Genomic DNA, 12,283 nt, shown 5'->3' on the forward strand with positions numbered 1-12,283 from the left:
AAGATTTCATTCTTTTTTGTGGATGAATAGTATTCGTGTGTGTGTGTGTGTGTGTGTGTGTGTGATATCTTCAGTATCCGTTCATCCACTGATAGACACTTAGGTGTTTTTATATTTTGACTATTGTAAGTCATGCTGAAATGAGCATATGGATGCGTATCTTTTCAAATTTATGTTTTTCTTTTCTTCAGACGGATACCCAGAAGCAGAATTGCTGGATCATATGATAGTTCTATTTTCAATTTTTGAGGCACTTCTGTGCTGTTTTCCATAGTGGCTGCACTTATTTACATTCTCACAACAATGGATGGGATTTCCCCTTTCTCTTCATGTTCACCAACACTTGTTATTTCTTGTCTTTTTGGTAATAACCATTCTGACAGATGTGAGGTGATAGCTCATTATTGTTGATTTGTGTTTCCTTGATGATTAGTGATAAGGAGATCTTGTCATGTGTCTGTTGGCCATCTGTATATCTGCATTGGAAAAAATGTCTGTTTATATCCTGTGCCCATTTTTTGATCAGATTGTCAGGGTTTTTTTGTTATTGCGATATATTAATTCTTCTAATTTCTAAGATTAAAAAAATTTCTTGTTAGTGTCTTAAGTTTAAGATTCCTATAAATATTCACATCTCTTTAAAACAGACCTTTGGCATGTTATTCAAATTCCATTCATTACCTCCATGTGCTGGGAGATGGATTCTCATCAGTTGCTGTCTTAGAGCTTACTTCCTGCCAGAAGAGCATGAGCCACCAGTATGGTGTTCCCTAAATTTGTGATTAGACAGAATATCAGAAACACTTTTTGTAGAGTTGTTTTGGAAGATTTTATTTAGGCAAGGACCAGCCATTTGTAAATATCTTTAATTAATTTACCATAAACCAGCTTATTCTATTTCAGACACCAAGCTTAAAGTCAGATTTCTTATAAACCAAAAACGCTCCTGGTACTTTGAGAGTCCGTTGGCTTATATAAGCTGTGGTCTCTGCTTCACAAGTTTTGCCAACCCTCACTTGAGGAAGAAAAAGATCTCACAAAAAACCCACATCTGGATTCAATTGATTGGACCTTAACCAGCCTCCATCGCAATATGCAAATAATCATCCTCTATAGTGTGTACTTCATGGCTGATAAAGCTAAGGTGTCATATTATCAGAGCCCCAAACTTCTTTCTCATTTCCTTCCTTTCTCTGATAGCAAAACCTTTCAGATGCACAGTGGGCTTCATCCAGAATGCATCTCAAATGCTGGCCAATACTGCCTAAAAACATCAATGCTGCACTGCACAATAGAAAACAAGCAGATGTTAAACTTTCCACTAACAAGTTTGTTTCATTGTGAGGCAGACTGACTTGTTTTAGCCATTTCCATTCATGGATAAAGAGGAGACTTAGAACATGGACACAACTCTCTCCAAATATCTGTTTTTCTCACTTAAATTCCTCTCACTTTTTACTGACCCATATTCTTTCCACCTGTCCAGAACATCAAAATATCTGATTTTTTTCTTTTTTGCAAACATTACTGGTCATTAATCTCTTCCCTTCTTTCAACTCTTCATAATTTTCTATATTTTGCTTCAATGACTTGCTTATTTTTTTATGATTTCTCTTAAGATATATAAAACATGGAGGTTGTTTTAATACTTGGGAAGTAATTCAGGATATCCAAGGAAGGTAAAGTAAAAAATTTGCATGTCAAAATTTCCAGAATACCTGGTAATCTGAGTTTCCTAAAATCTGGAGCCAGATGTGTCTAATAATCATAAACTTGAGAACTTAAAACAGCTGATCAACATGATTATATATCCCTAATTTTAGTTCTAGATGTGAAACAATATGCCTACAAAAATATTCCCATCAATGGTCTCTACATTGGATGCTAGTCCATTTGAGAATTCAGACTCAGATATATCATCCTATTAGTTTTGCTGACATTTATCCCCACCCCCAATTCCAGTTCCATGTGAATTTGACACAGGTGCAGACTCAGGCTTAACATAAGGGAGCAATTTTCTGATTCATTCGTGTAAGACCCCGAGGGAAAGAGAGAACAAGATATACTAAGGTAATATTGCATTGTTAAAAAATTAACTTAGCTTGCTATTCTACTGAAGCAAGAATATCCACATCCAAATGCTTAGATATATAAACCAGTCCTCACATACAGTTCTTGTATTAGCATAGTGTGGAAGCATTAAAAAAAAAAAGAAAAGAAAGAAAGAAACAACTCATTTTTAAGAAAATGGTCTTAAGGGAATGTAGATAGAAGATTATTTTTGTGCTTTTCTAGGGGGTGGGAGACCAACATACATTGTCATTTTAATTCTACTGGGGGCAGGGATACAACAGCAAAAAATTGAGTGAACACTCCCCCTCTACCCCAGGCATGTTGCTCTGCAAAAGCCAGTCTTGTTCTGAAAGGAAATGACCTGTTGAAACACGTTTTTTATTATTATTTATAAAAATTCTTGGAATTTATTAGTACAAGTCTCAGTGAGTCTTCTAGCTGAATTGTACAGTTATTCAGTGCCTAAAAGCAGAGTGGAGGGGGGAGACTAATTAGCATAGTTCTTACATCACCTCTGGAAATTCTTTATTTGCCCTCAGGATCCACATTGCTGTGTCTGCTCAACACTGTTAAATATGACAAGGTCAGTACCCCTGTTTTTGTAACAGTGAATGCTAACAAACTCAGGCTTCACACATATTGTCATTGTTTAACAAGGTCAACTGAGTTAACCGAGAGCATTATGCATGTAGAGTGCCAAGAAGACCCCATCAACAGTCAAATATACTATGTTATCATATTAGCATAAGTAGTGGAGCAACAGATGGCCCAGCTGTAAGTCAGATTTATCCCAAGATTCTGCACCAACCAACAGTTGAGCAGTAGAAGGATCTATACCATGGTGCAGAGGACACTGGACAGGGAAATGGGAGATGTGGTTTCCAGTCTCACCTTCGCCACTTCCTCTCTGAAGGCTTAGTTTCCACAGCAATAGGAGAATTCAGACCAGATGACATCAAAAGCCTGTTTATGCCCTCAAAGCCATGGTTCTGAGGCAGTCTACAGGTTGAATGTATTGCCAGTATGAATTTCAACAGTAACATATTCTTAATACAGTGTGTTTTGTACTACAATAGGTTTCTATTTTTATTCCTCTGGCATTTGACAAAGAGGTAAAGAAAGCTGAATTCCAACAAGTCTGGTTACCTCAGGTGGTGTGTGTGTGTAGGAACTTAGAAGTCTGTACAAGTTAAATAAAGTGATGACTGACATATGCTTCTTAGGCCTTACAACATCATCAACACTATAATGCAGTCTACTGAGTACTTCTGAGAAACTCTGCTTCAATTTCCAACAAGAGTTTGTGACTCTTTTTACAATTTTAGTGAAATAAACATTCTTTAATCCATTTCTCCAGCGTGAGAAATGGAGCCACTTCCAGTTTAGTCAGTGTTATGATAATTTTAACTCTTGATCAACAATGACTTGCTAAATTTATGTTGTTCAAATTTGCTTTTTTTCTGTCATCATGCAACAAAAACAATTCATAAATATCAAATAAATACTATCACAGGGTGGAACTGTAACAATATGCCTAGAAAGAAAAAAAATGCAATATTCTGTAAACATGAAACAAGATTCTTTTGGTGGAAGGAAGAGAAACAAGAATAAAAGAAACCTATCTAATGGAAAAGTACTATAAAGTATTGTAGATTGGCATATAAATAAGACAAAAAGTATGAGGGAAGGAGTGTTGCTTTTAAATCCATTTTAGTATAAATAGACATCTTAGAAAATTTATTTTTAATGCAAATTGTCCTAATGTTATAGTACAAATTTCCTTTACATATCATATTGGTTAAATTACATCTTTTCAACCTTAATTTATTATGTTAAATTGTAAATGTTTGTAATGGGCCTTTTAAATGCTTGATGCACTGTTATTATTCTTCAGCAAAACATTTCTCAAATGTGCAACATTATTTTAAAATAAATCCCTCAAGATGAACATAGTTGCTGGAGTCTCTTGAAATTTATGGCATTTAAGAATAGACGTGTGTTTCTTCAGTGCAGGAGTTCTTCAAGGGAATTTTTGACTGCTGATGCAAACGTTAGTAAGCAATGCACTTGTTTGGTTAAGACTTTTAGCCTTGACCTCCAGCTTTAAACCCTTGTCCTTTATTAATCACGTGTTTCCTGAATCAAAGAGAATATTTTCGGAGAGGGAAAATTGTTCTGGGACTGAAGGAGTGTTATATACCAAACAGACATGCCCAGATGACAAATAACCCCCGCATGATAGCCAGGGTTCATCCAGCTGGTCGGCCCCATATTTTGTGATTGATGGTGTTGATGTTCTAAATAGACCTAAGATGTGCCAAGTATAAGAGCCATAACAAAGTCCTTCAGATTTATACTGTAGATAGAAGGAGGAAGCAAGAAGGCATGTTCCCAGCACATGGCAATTCTAAGAATGGTGTCATGATTACAAGTAACCTTGCAGGGTTTGTCTGGTTTCTTTCGAAGTGAAACAAAAACTATTTGCTGGTCAGGAATGAATAGGGTCACATAAGGTCTGTCTGAACCTTACGATTACTAAAATGTTTCTCTGTAACTGGACACCTTCTAAAGCTAGGATAACATTGGAATCCATTGTAGGGATCAATACACTGATTTTTACTTTGCCTTTTGAGGCTTCTGAGAAAATAAGAACAGTTATTTGCTTTAAACAAAAAAAGAAAAAAAGAGAAAGTGATATCATGACATATATTGAAGCCATTAAATGCTTGAAGCAAAAAAACCTTAAAAAGTATTTAACCTAACCCTACTCTCGTACATTTAGGAAAATGAGATTTTTTTTTAATCAAGGAGATTCACAAGATCTTTTTTATTTTTTTAAGGCATTTGTAAACAATCTTTAAAAGTAGATAATATATTTTAAAAAGCCAAAAACTTAAGCTTATCAAGAAGAGTGATAATGATAGCACTTACTATTTTTCAATGAATATTAAATATAACTCATATGCATAGAAAGCTGTTTTACTATTATTTTATGAGAATTTCATTAGTGAGAATTAATATCCTTATGTGTCTATAGCAATTATACTTGTGAACCTTCGAAGCACTTAGGAAGCAGCTCCCGGGAAACTAACCCCCACTCCGCATCTTCTTTATGAAATTGATTTTACTAAATTGATTCCACTGGATGTTTTAAGGAACAGCCCTGGAAAACTTGTTCCCAGGATTGATGTTAAGCATGTTGTTCAGGACAACTTGTGTGCATTCCTTAGGAAACTTCTTTCTAATCTCAGGATGCAAAATGGTTGTGCTTCTCTAAGTCAGTGTGCTTAAATTTATCATAGAGACCCGAGGCATGCAAAGCTGAGGATATTTCTTTCTTTGCATTGGCTTTTAAAAAGCATGGAACCTAATTTGAAGCTCATTTTTCACAACAAAATAGGGCTTAGAAGTGAACGCTTTGGTTTCTAGTTCATTCCTCGACCCATTAGCTGTCCTATCTTTTCTTTTCATTGAGAATGTCTCACAAAATTTTGTTATCTTGCCATATTGATGTTTGTGATCATCATGTTTTTGGGAGCAAAAGAAGACATATTGATTAATTAATGTTTTGGTTCATTATGAAAACGTGTTTTTCCCCATCAACTTGCAAAAATTTCATAAATGGGAAAACTAATAAAATGCAAAGTTCATTGGACGGACATGGATGGTACTATGGCTTAATGTAACAGAGTATTTAAGATCAGAATTGTCAACTAATAAGGTAATACGAGGCTTATATTATCATTGTTAGAATTCTGTTTCCCAATTGAGAATGGTTTTACCAGTCAGAGAAGCCAGTTAGCTTCTGTTACCTAATATTTCTAATATTTATGATATAAATGGGTATGACTATATCTAGAAAACTGAAGTTGGTTAATACTGTACACAAGTGAAGAAAATCAAATCATGATGTTATTACATCATGATGATATGATGACTCATATCAACAATGCTTGCCATAACATTAGCAAAAATGTTTAGAGGGACCAGGTAAATTGCAATCATTTGTTATGAAATCAGAAATCAGCTGGTGGTATGGTACCTTCGAGAAGGCATAGCTTTGTTTTGTTTTGTTTTCTTAAGATTTTATTTGTTTATTTGAGAGAGAGAGAGAGAGAGAACATGTGCATGCATGCACAAGTGGGGGAGGGACAGAGGGGTATGGAGAAAGAATCCCAAGCTGACTCCATACTGAGCATTGAGCCTGACATGGGGCTCAGTCCCCTGAGATCATGGCCTGAGGTGAAACGAAGAGCCGGCTGCCTAACCGACTGCGACTCCCAGGAGCCTCCAGAAAGGCATAGTTTTTAAAGAGCTACAGAATTGCCCAGTTTTGAAAAATATTCAGCAGACACATGTAGAATCTGGTAATTTTCCAAGATCAGATGCTGATGTGTTTTATTTACTTTTTGCTAATATAATCATTTAGAAAATCTTTAAACTTACAAATCATGGGACATTCTATCAGGAAAAACATCCATAGTTCTCAGGATGAAATACTCCTCCTTGCTTAAAGGAACAAAAGTGAAATTTTCCTTTCTATTGTAGTTTTGAAAAATATAATGTTACAGTACTCTCTTTGGTTTTATTTTCATTTTTGGCACATTGCTGTTTCTGTTATTATGATTGTTGTTGTAATTTAAAAGTGCTTTATATTTGCCCATTTAGCCTTCACTGCAGCTTTCCAAGGCTGGGAAATATCTAGTTTCTTATATCTAGTTAACAAATACAGAAACTAAGGTACACACTTGGATTCTTTTTCACCCATTATATAGCAAGAGTGGAGTATAGCCAAGAATAAAGTCGTGATCACATGACTAAGGACAGTTGGCTGCAAGCGTGGGCTCAGGTCTCCATGAAAGGTGTGGCCAATCATGGTTAATTAGACCAAGCAACATAAATACATAGGGATATGACCACAAAAGAATTCTGCCACAAGCTCTATTCTGAGTGGAGAAATTCTGAATCTCTAAATTATCTCTGGATGATTTTTAATACAGATAAAAGTGAAAATAAAGTCTCAAAAAAATCACTGCTGGCTTTTGCTAAGAGATCCTCCCACCATCAAGATTGTGGATTTAGTCAAAGTGTGTCACAGGATGGCCTGGAGTGTCACCCATTGATTCTTGAGCTTTTGCGCCTCTGCATAATAGAATTTTGACTTCTATAATCAGTTTGTCCTGTTCACATATTCATTTGTAGCACTAGGTGACTGACTTAGTTAAAAAGACAACAAAAGCACCCATTCCTAAGATCTGAATTCTCGTTTCCTCTGAATTCTGCTGATTTTCTTTCTTATGCCAGGGTCTTGTGATTTTTGGTGGGTTTGCTCAGTCATTGAAAATGCAGTTGCTCCAAGTTCCCTTGAAGCAGGGTTTATCTATTAATAGTATTCATAAGGATGTTTGCTTCTTCCTAACCTTTTCAGAAAAATTCTGTCCTGGTTACATAACAGGCTGGGAATGCCGACTCTGTTTGCTGCCCTAGGTTTGCTCCAAGCCCTGCTATAACCATGTCCCTCTGAGTTCTCCCTGTGCTAAATAAAAGAGGTTCTATTTCGTACCTGAGGGTGGGGGAGAGTGGGAGGGCCAGGGGGAGTGGTTTCTAAAAAAAATTCCTCAAATACACATCATGATCTCACCCACTCCACCATCATTTTAAATCAACACTCTATCATGATACATCCTCTTTAACAATAGTAAATATGCATGGGCCAGCTATTAGAGAACTCATCAGTATTCCAAATTAGATTTTATTTTGCTTAAGGATGAATCTTTCATTCAAGTCACTTGTCAGTGTTGATGGAGTGGTTTCCACTCTACTAAACATCTACCTGCTTTCATAGTTTCACTAAGGCACCTATGAAGTCCCCTAGTTCTTCCCTCAGGTATCTTCCTCTGTTCCTGGCCTTTTATTTGTTTTCACTTCAGTTACAGTGAGTGTATGCTGTCTCCCTGAGCATTCTCCTCAGAGACTCTGTACTATTATTCCAAAGGGCCTAAACTTCTATTCTATCTGTCAAAATGGTTAATACATGAGTATTAACGTCCCGTTTTTTATATAGTAATTGAAAGGTTGCCTGCTGTGCACAAGACTCTGCTCTGCTAGCCTGGAACCCGACTGGACACAGCATTTGCCAGCCGCCTGCCGGGAGCGACAGTGCACTGAGATAGAAGGTGAACTCCGTCACCCAACAGGCGTTTGCCAGTGTCTGATTTCTGTGATTCAGGCATGTACCTTTTAAAGGCTCTTCATCCAACTGCAAATCTTCCCTTCACTCACCCACTTGTTTGGATTCAGAAGATAGCACTTGGCACAAAGAGACACATTCCCTAATAACGTTTTATTCTTTTCTGTCAGCCACCCTCTCTTTAATTCCCTGCATGTGGTGAGCTTACTCGAAGTCCCCTGACTATATATCCTGAGCCCATATCCTCGAATCTTTGTGTCCCTTTTTACCATTATCACTCCAGAGAGATTTTCTTTGTAATTTTGGTCAGCCCTACAGACTCGTCTTTTGTAATGGTGTGTATTAATATCCTTTCCTTTCTATAGCATCCTGTAGGGTTTTCAAAACCTTCTGATTTTTAGCTTTTCTTCTGTGATTTTCTTATGGCTCCATTTTGCGCTTGTTTAGAGACTTTCAATCTGATTGACACATCTGTCAAGATCAATTTTTTGACCCACTTTCTGCTCAGCTTCTAGGATTCGTTTCAGCAGTACACTGTGGTTTATTCATCCTTCTTGACTTTCCCTACCGTCTATACTCCTGCAGTTCATTAACGCTGCTTTCTCAGCACGGTTGTCACAGCCATCACGGGGCTTGAGAACTCTTGCAAAGGTCTAAGGTTTTTTGCATCTGTAACTTTTAACTGCCTTAATGACTTTACAAGGGTTTTTCTTCTCTGCAGTGAATAAACTTCTCTCGTTCTTTACAGGAACACTCACTATCACAATGATTTCCATGCTGTTTAGTTCCCTCTTGTTTCTCAACCTTACTTTTGATTAGTTTGTATTAATATGTCAGTATGCTTGGCTTGTGTCCTACTCCTTGTGCCTCTAAGATTTCAAATCATCCCCATGGTGATGAGTTTGTATTTCTCCTTTCTCCAAATTGTAATTTTTGTCAGCACAATGCCTATTTATCCAAAAGGTTTAGGCTTGAGCCATAAACCTAAATGATGAAGATATCCAACCCTAAATGTGTAACTTCTAATTTTGCTGATTTGATTGGAGAACTGCAGGAATTATTATTTCTGTCTTTGAGTCTTTAGAAGATAATTGTTTTCAAAGATCTTACATTTTACGACTCTCCTAAAGCTTAAGCTCATTGATGACTAATGAGAGTAATTGGAATCTCTCTTATTTAACATCTTTGTATGTTTGTGTTTATAGGCTGTTATTATGTCTCATTTCCATTTTCTTTTTACTCTAAGTGAACATACCCATTGCTCTGCACCTATTTTCCAGAGAATGACTTGTACAAACCCTTTATAATTTTTTTAATTGTTGTTCTCTGAGCTCTTTCCAGTTTACTTGTATTTTAAAAACTGTGTTTGTACATTCTACCACACTTTCTATAGTTCCAAAGAAAAATGCAGAAGAAATTTAGTGCTCACACTGACTCGATTACTCAATCTGCACTTAGTAAGTTGTCAGACCCCCTCAAATCTCCTGAGAATGCAGTGGTGGATCTGACATCCCAAGGGTTCCCTCTGACTTACCTGGTTCCCTTAAACAATTATCTCTTCCAACAGAGCAGTGCTTTGCAAAGGAGTATAGGAACATCAGGGTATATACCCCTCCATACCCATTTGGTACTGAAGAATCCATACTACCCATTACAACTAGAAAATAACCAAGTTGCTTTTGTATTTAAAGTTTTTAACAAAAGATTTCTTAGTTGAATGGCCATGTGAATTGACATTCTCATATGAAGTGAATCTGGAAACATCTCTTCTATCAAACTCTCTTCAGTCAGTTCAGTCATGCTGCCTCTGCTATTAAAACCCTCTTGGGTTCTCAGAGAAATGGTCTGGAACAGAGAAATAGCTGTGCCTATACCAGTGTGCCAGAGAAATAAGTAAAATTGAATGAAAAAGTAGGAGATGTAAGAGAATAGGAATGATTAAAAAAGAAAGATAGCTAAAAATAGATATAGATTCCAACTAACGGTAGAGAGAAGTTAGGTAAAATGCAAATCCTCTTCTCAAAACTCCCCATCTTTAGGTTTATTTAAATATAAACCTTTAGGTTTTCCATGAAACCATGATAATTCTTTTTTCTAGCCAAGGAACACTTATAAAAGAAGCTATAAAAATTCTTTCCAAACAGTAGCAATCATAAAATTATTAGGAAGCACACTGATCTTTGATTTTCACCCAGAAAGGGGGATACCCCACGTATACATGTGGAGGACTTAACTTCCCATATTTGTATCTTGTTTTACCTTATTCTGCAAGATTTAGAATTAATTTACTCCATCATTTTACTGGTTATCTTTATTTATAATGACATTGGAAATTTAATTTCCACTGATGCTGTAGATAGTGTTGAAGAGATTTTACACCAGCCCTCCCATTTGGATTAATAAAGGAATTGGCACAGGTCTCTGAGTACCAATTTAGGATCATTTTAGATGGAGAAAGAATCATAATAACAGACAAACAACCATCCAATAGAACAGATATTTTGCCACTTCTTAAAACTGCTTGTAGAGGAGAGGAGCATTAGCCAGGGATGCTGTGGCAGCTACTAGGGTCCATCCGCTGCAGTGGTCTAAGTCCTAGAGGATTTGATTTGTCTGTATTGATTTTCACAAAAGCTTTGATTTTGGTGAAAAAAGAAAGGTAGAGGTTTCTTTGGCGAAAGCAGTTCCCATCTCTGCCCCAAATCCTGTCCATGCTCCCACAGTGAGCTCTTTCACGGGACCAGATCAAACCCTGGTCTCTTTAAACCTCACAGTCTCTTCTAACTAAGGCGTTGAAACAAGTTTACAGGGACTAGGTTAGAGGTGTTTGAGAGACAGCACCTGGTGAGGCATTTGTCTGTATTCTTCCTGTTGAGAGCCTGACAGAGCACCACAGCAGGCATCCATCTTTGCCTTTCTCCTATCTCCTTGTACATTTCCTGCAATAGTAGGGACATCACATTCCAAAGACCAAGCCGGGGCCACTGTGTCCTCTCCTTACTTGGGAGTATTATTCCTGGTCTCCCAGGAGTTCCAAAGCTCTCCACACCAGTTCTCCAAGATCCTAGTGACCTGCCCCAATACCTAGGTTTGTTGAGAAGTTCACACAGGCATTCCCAGAGTGCTTTTGTACAAAAGAAAAGAGTACCAAACCTAAAGAGACTACTACAAAATGGGGCTTGCTCTTTAACTTAGGAGACAAAGCAAAGATTTGTACCTATTACATAGCACTCTACATGTTAAAGAATGCTGTCATTTCACTGGTATCTGTTTTGTCTCCACAATTACCCAATGGCATAAGTAGGGGCAATGAGATCAATTTTTAGAACTAGTGAACCTAAAACTCAGAAGTATTAAGTGGCTTTCCAAGGTTAATTTCTCATAAACACAGACACAAAAATCCTCAACAAAACATTAGCAAATAAAATCTATCAATATGTAAAAAGAATAATGCAGTGTGAACAAGTAGATTTTAAACTGGGACTGTAAGGCTGAAGTTTTAATACTTGAAAATTAATCAGTGTGATCTGTATTAATAATACAAAGAAGGAAAACCACATGATCATATCAATTGACGCAGAAAAGTCATTTGACAAAAATCCCACCATTGATTCCTGATAAAATATTTCAGCAAATAGGAAATAGAAGGGAATTTCCACAACCCAATAAAGAACACGAAAGAATCTACAGCTAATATCATATTTAATGGTAGAAGACTGAATACTTTCCCCTTAAGATGAGGAACAAAGCAAGGCTATCAATTATCACTACTCAGACTGCCTCGTAGTAAGGCAAGAAAAAGAAACAAAAGACATATACATTATAAAGGAAGAAATAAAATTGCTTTCATTCTAAAATGATGTGATTATATATATAGGAAATTCCAAAGATCCAAAAAATAGAACATGTCCTAAAACTAATTAGTAACTTTAGCAAGATGGCAAGATACAACATCAACAAAGCAAAAATCAGTACATTCTATGTAGTAGCAATGATCAACTGGAAACTAAAGCTTTAATA

The sequence above is a fragment of the Neovison vison genome, chromosome 4 (assembly GCF_020171115.1).
Source record: "Neovison vison isolate M4711 chromosome 4, ASM_NN_V1, whole genome shotgun sequence".
In the NCBI taxonomy this organism is placed as follows: domain Eukaryota; kingdom Metazoa; phylum Chordata; class Mammalia; order Carnivora; family Mustelidae; genus Neogale; species Neogale vison.